Raw genomic sequence first — 6111 nt, 5'->3', positions numbered from 1 at the left:
CGTTTAAAAACATTAACATGTAGTGTGTGCGTCTATCAGTTACACATGCATGTCAGTACAACAAGTAGGTCACATAGGGGTGAGGCGTTGTGCCGTGAGGTGTTGCTTTATTTGTTTTTTGAAACACGTATTTTAAGTCCTATCAGCTTTTATGATGCTAAAAAATAGCACCTCTACAGACAGTATTTAACTATATTTCTCCATTCCGGTTCCAAAGTCAAAATGTAATTTGATGTATAATTTTACTGCAAGAAATTCTTAATTGTGTAGGAGTTAATATGCAGTGCTTAGACCAGAGCATTTCTCCTTTGCCAAGATAATCCATCCATCGTGCTGACTGCAGGAATGTCCACCAGAGCTGTTGCCAGAGAATTGAATAATAATTTCTCTACCATAAACTGCCTCCAACGTTGTTTTAGAGAATTTTTGGAATAGTCTGAGGGTGGGTGCTGAGGAGTATTTATGTCTGTAACAAAGCCCTTTTGCGGGGAAAAACTTAGCTTATTGGCTGGGCCTGGGCCTGGCTCCACCCATGGCTGCCTCCCTGCCCAGTCATGTGAAAACCATAGATTTTTGTCCAGTATATTAACTTGGGTCCAGCCCGAAGCCCGTGCTAGCAATATTGCAACATTGTATAAAATATGTGGGGCCCTTAGAGTTTCTTGAGCCAATGAGCTTGAGACAGACACAGCTGTAGGCTATTTGAGCAAGGGATAAGAAGTAATCAGGTAGGCCTATTTTATCACGTTTCCACTGGATCAGAGAATTACATTTTAACTTTTCACGCTGAGTTGTTATCTAAAGGGAGAGAGCTGGGTTTTTTCCAAATACATTGAAGAACTATTGTATTTCTCAGTCGATGTAAAAACAGACTTTGTTTGCTTGCTGTTTGAGGTGAAGGAAACATTGCTTTGAGAAGCTCCACAGGTCATTAGTGGTGATGCTTTAAGCCAATCAGAAATACTATCAGATCCATAAATAGGCACATTCATATGTCTACTTTTGCCGCAGCCCATAGGCCTAGTTCTATGCTTAATCAGGTGCACGTCCTTTCTCAACATTGACAGGAGCGCTCCAAACAGAAGACAATGACTAAATTGACAAAACCTGTGAATGGAATGAAATAAACTAAACTTGTTTCTCACAAGCATAGCATAGGTTGTGCGCTCTGCAAACAACGTGTCCACTCCAATAATGAGACCGTAAAAGACTGGAATAATAATATAGGCTATTGAATGTTTTAACATAAATGACCGTAACCAAACAAACATTGTAGATTAGAAATTCTAGCAATTAACGGTAAATGTACTACTGCAATGGGGAATTGAAATACGCAAACAATGTATACAATTTAGTTATGAAACAATGATTGTGCACAAATTTGCAGGAGAGCCATTGTGCATCTTAGCCACACCCCTTCTTCTTGGACTGTGCCATCCCCCCGGCCTCCGCAATGGATTAGTCAATTGAGATGGGTGCGAATAAGACCGGTGTCATGTGTGCCTATAAAAAAATATATATTTGCAACTGCTCTACAAAAATAATATTTGATGACCAACATCCTATCGACCAAACAATTGACCAGTGGACTAATTGGGGTAAGCCTATTTTATATCAAAAAAAAAAACTGAAAATAGTACATTTCAGAATCTGTCAAAGGGAATTTGGGCCTTCTGAGAAACACAGTGTCATCGGCATAGTGACACTTTATGCTGCAAACCTTTTTAATACTGATGAGTGAAATAAGTGGGTCCAATCTGATCACTTGAGAAAGGGGCTCTAAAGACAGGGCAAAGAGCATTGGTGATAATGGACATCCTTGTTTTGAGGAACGTTGTAAACATCAAGGCTTGGATGAAATGTTTCCTAAGCCTTGCAGCCAAAAATCTACTATCATTCTCCCCTTCAGAATAGTATGTTACTCTTGTGTGATGCATTATAAATTAGATTGTAGTAAGGTGTTATACTCATGTTTTAGCACTGTTAAAATCTTCCCCTTTTGCTCTGTAAACATTTGTTTCTGTTCATTTTCAACCAGAGTAATGTTTTTCAAAGTCTACAATTTATTTTTATTGCAAGTTGAATTAAGATGTGAGGCAAACAAGATAGTTTCCTCTCAAAAAAGGTTTTGTCACCTCCCCAACAAGACCATGGTGCTTGCAGAGCAGCAAGGTGAACTGCCCCTTCCTACCTTCAGGCTATGCGAAAACCCTACACCCGAACCACCTCAGGTCTCTTGTCCGTCCCACCCCTACAGGGGATCAGCTCCCACTCAGCCAAGTCAAAGCTCTTCTCTGTCCTGGCACCCCAATGGTGGAACAAGTGTCCCCTTGAAGCTAGGACAGCAGTCCCTGCCCATCTTCCAAAAACACCTAAAACCCTTTCTCTTCAAAGAGTATCTTAAATGAATCTTAAATGAATCCCACAGTGCCCCTCCCCCACTCACCACCAAAACATTTAAATGTCTCTTCCTAATAGCACAGATCTTGCTGACACAACGCCTTCAGAAAGCATTCATACCCCTTGAAGTATTCCACATTTAGTTGTGTTACAACCTGAATTCCAAATGGATTAAATACATTTGTTTTCTCACCCATATACACACATTACCCCATAATGGCAAAGTGAAAACGTTTTTCAGAAGTGTTGGCAAATGTATTCATGAAATACAGAAATATCTCATTTACATAAGTATTCACACCCTTGAGTCAAGCAGTGATTACAGCTGTGAGTCTGAGTACATCTCTAAGAGCTTTGCACACCTGGATTGTGCAACATTTGACCATTATTCTTTTCAAAATTCTTCAAGCTCTGTCAAATTGGTTGTTGATCATTCTTAGACAACCATTTTCAGGTCTTGCCATAGATTTTCAAGTAGATTTAAGTCCAAACTGTAACTCGGCCACTCAGGAACATTCACTGTGTCTTGGTAATCAACTTCAGTGTAGATTTGGCCTTATATTTTGGGTTATTGTCCTGCTGAAAAGTAAATTAATCCCCCAGTGTCTGGTGGAAAGCATACTGAACCAGATGTTCCTCTAGGGGTATGCCTGTGCTTAGCTCCATTCTGTTTTTTTTTTTTTATCCTGAAAAACTCCCCAGTCCTTAACGATTATAAGCATACCCATAACATGACGCAGCAACCATTATGCTTGAAAATATGGAGAGTGGTACTCAGTAATGTGTTTTATTGGATTTGCCCCAAACATAACATGTGAATTGCTTTGCCACATTTTTTGCAGTTTTACTTTAGAGCTTTGGAATAGTTTTATTCTGTACAGGCTTCCTTCTTTTCACTCTGTTAATTAGGTTATTATTGTGGAGTAACTACAATGCTGTTGATCCATCTTCAGTTCTCCTATCACAGCCATTACACTCTGTACCTGTTTTAAAGTTACCAATGGCCTTATGGTGAAATCCCTGAGCGGTTTCATTCCTCTCCAGCAACTGAGTTAGGAAGGACGCCTGTATCTTTGTAGTGACTGGGTGTATTGATAAACCATCCAAAATGTAATTAATAACTTCACCATGCTGAAACGGATATTCAATGTCTGCTTTTTAAAAAACCCATCCACCAATAGGTGCCCATCATTGCGAGGCATTGGAAAATCTCCCTGGTCTTTGTGATGGAATCTGTGATTGAAATTACCTGCTCAACTGAGGGGCCTTACATGTAATTGTATGTGAGGGGTACAGAGATGAGGTAGTCATTGAGAAATCATGCTAATTCCTATTATTGAACACAGAATGAGTCCATAAAACGTATGTGATTTGTTAAGCACAGTTCTACTCCTGAACTTATTTAGGCTTGACATAATAAATGGGTTGAATACTTATTGACTTAAGACAATTTCAAAAAACACATTTCCACTTTGACATTGAATCAATTTCAAATTTAGGCTGTAACAGAACAAAATGTGGAAAAAGTCAAGGGGTGCTAATACTTTCTGAAGGAATTAAGTACTTTGAGGAAAAATGTATTTGCTATGACTGTGTTGTGGTTGTTTACCCATCTTTCTTACGATGAATGCATTGTAATGTCTCAACAAAAAAATCTGCATGAACATGATAAAATAGGCATTTGTGAACATAATATAGCCGACACAGTACAAACACAATATGTAACAGACTTTTTAGGCTTATATATCACAAAATGTCTGGATGCAGTATTTTACCCAGGAATATTCAACACTGAAATCTGCTACTCTAGTTATTTCAAATGCGTTTGTGGATCTTTTCTGCTGACAATGAAAATTCATCTTTGTCTTTAATGCAGAATTTGATATCGAGTGGAATTGTTTTTCTGCTGGTGTATCCTGAGGTAGCTCCTTTCTGAGGACCTCTTCCTGGAAAAAGCCTTTCTCCGGTGTGAACTTTCAGGTGCATCTTCAGCTGGTTCTGGTGGAAGAACCTGTTCTCACACTGGGGAGAAACCCTACAGCTGCCCCGTGTGGACACTCTGGTGCCTCTTCAGGTTGGATGAGTGGGAGAAGCGCATCTGACACTGGGTACAGCTGAAAGGTTTTTTCCCACTGTGGATACTCCTATGTCTGATGAAGGTTACTCCGGAAGGAGAAGCTCTTGTAGCACAGTTTGCACTTGAAGGGCCTCTCCTTGGTGTGAACGGTCTGGTGCTTCTTCACATAGGTCGCCTCAGCGAAGCACTTCCCACATGTAGGGCAGGCGTATGGCTTGTCGGTGTCTGTCCTAATGCTCAGCCTCCCACGTTGTGACCCAATGACACCAGAGGAGGTAGAAGCAGGAGCCACCACCCTAAGGGGGTTAGTATTTGAGCTACCTCATTGACCTCTTGTTTGGGTGTTGTTGGGATTGTGTGCTGTGTTATAGCATAAGTACCTCTTGTGATGAACACCCATCCTGACCTGGTCTGTATTGGTGGGGTAACCATAAGGTAACTGAGGAAGGCTAGACCCAGGTCCAGGCCTTCTATGAACCCATTCACCAGGCATTAGATGAGATCCTGAAGGAGAAAGACTTCCTGGTAGACTATCACCAGGGGTGTCTCCCACCACTCTCTCTGAAGGCTGAAGCCCAGGGTGACCTGCTCTGTTCATCATGGATACGGTGGTGTTTGTATCATAGGAACAGGAGGGTCTATCTCTATCAGCCCCAGGCCCTGCTTCATCCCTGCACTGAGACTGTGAAGATAAGGGTCTGGGCTGCAGACTGGATCCCTGACTGGAGCCTCTGTCTCTCTGATGACCACCAGGACTGAGGTTGTTCAGTCCACCTGTCCACTGGTTGTGCTCTGTGTGGTGGTGGAGTCTCTGTCCCTCGCGGTTCGATCCTGGTTATGACTCGGGGATGGAAGAGTGATTGCTCCTGATCCAGGGTCCTGATCCGGAGCCAGGGTTTGTGACCAGCCGTTTCAGAGGTCCAGTCTCTCCCGCCAGCAACACCGGATATCAGCAGGTCTTCATGGACTGCAGACTGTAAACACAAATTGAACAGAAAAGCATAAAGCTTTATATAAGAAACTCTTTGCTGTACACACAGAAACTTGACATGATATTATAAAATGTTAACCCATTTAAAAAAAAATATTTAAAAAATGTTTTCTTTTACCCCTTTTCCGTGGTATCCAATTGGTAGTTACAGTCTTGTCTCATTGCTGCTCGGGAGAGGCGAAGGCCGAGAGCCGTGCGTCTTCCAAAACACAACCCAACCGCAGTAGTTCTTGACACAATGCCCTCTTAACCCGGAAGTCAGTCGCACCAATGTGTCAGAGGAAACACCATACACCTGGTGACGGTGTCAGCGTGCACTGCGCCCGGCCCGCCACAGGAGTTGCTAGTGCGCGACATTACTGCCGGCCAAACCCTCCCCTAACCAGGACGACGCTGGGCCAATTGTGCGCCGCCCCATGGGTCTCCTGGTCGCGGCCGGCTGTGACAGAGCCTGGACTCAAACCCAGAATCTCTAGTGGCACAGCTAGCACTGCGATGCAGTGCCTTAGACCGCTGCGCCACTTAGGAGGCCTAAGCCCATCTCTAACACTGTGATTCAAGTGCCTAACAATATGGAGCCATCTGAGTTTATTGTCAAATATTTCCATATGTGTTGATTCAAGAATTAAGTATAATGTTTTGG

This window comes from Oncorhynchus nerka, linkage group LG11 (assembly GCF_034236695.1).
Source record: "Oncorhynchus nerka isolate Pitt River linkage group LG11, Oner_Uvic_2.0, whole genome shotgun sequence".
Classification (NCBI taxonomy): domain Eukaryota; kingdom Metazoa; phylum Chordata; class Actinopteri; order Salmoniformes; family Salmonidae; genus Oncorhynchus; species Oncorhynchus nerka.
Note: the sequence above shows the minus strand (reverse complement) of the source record.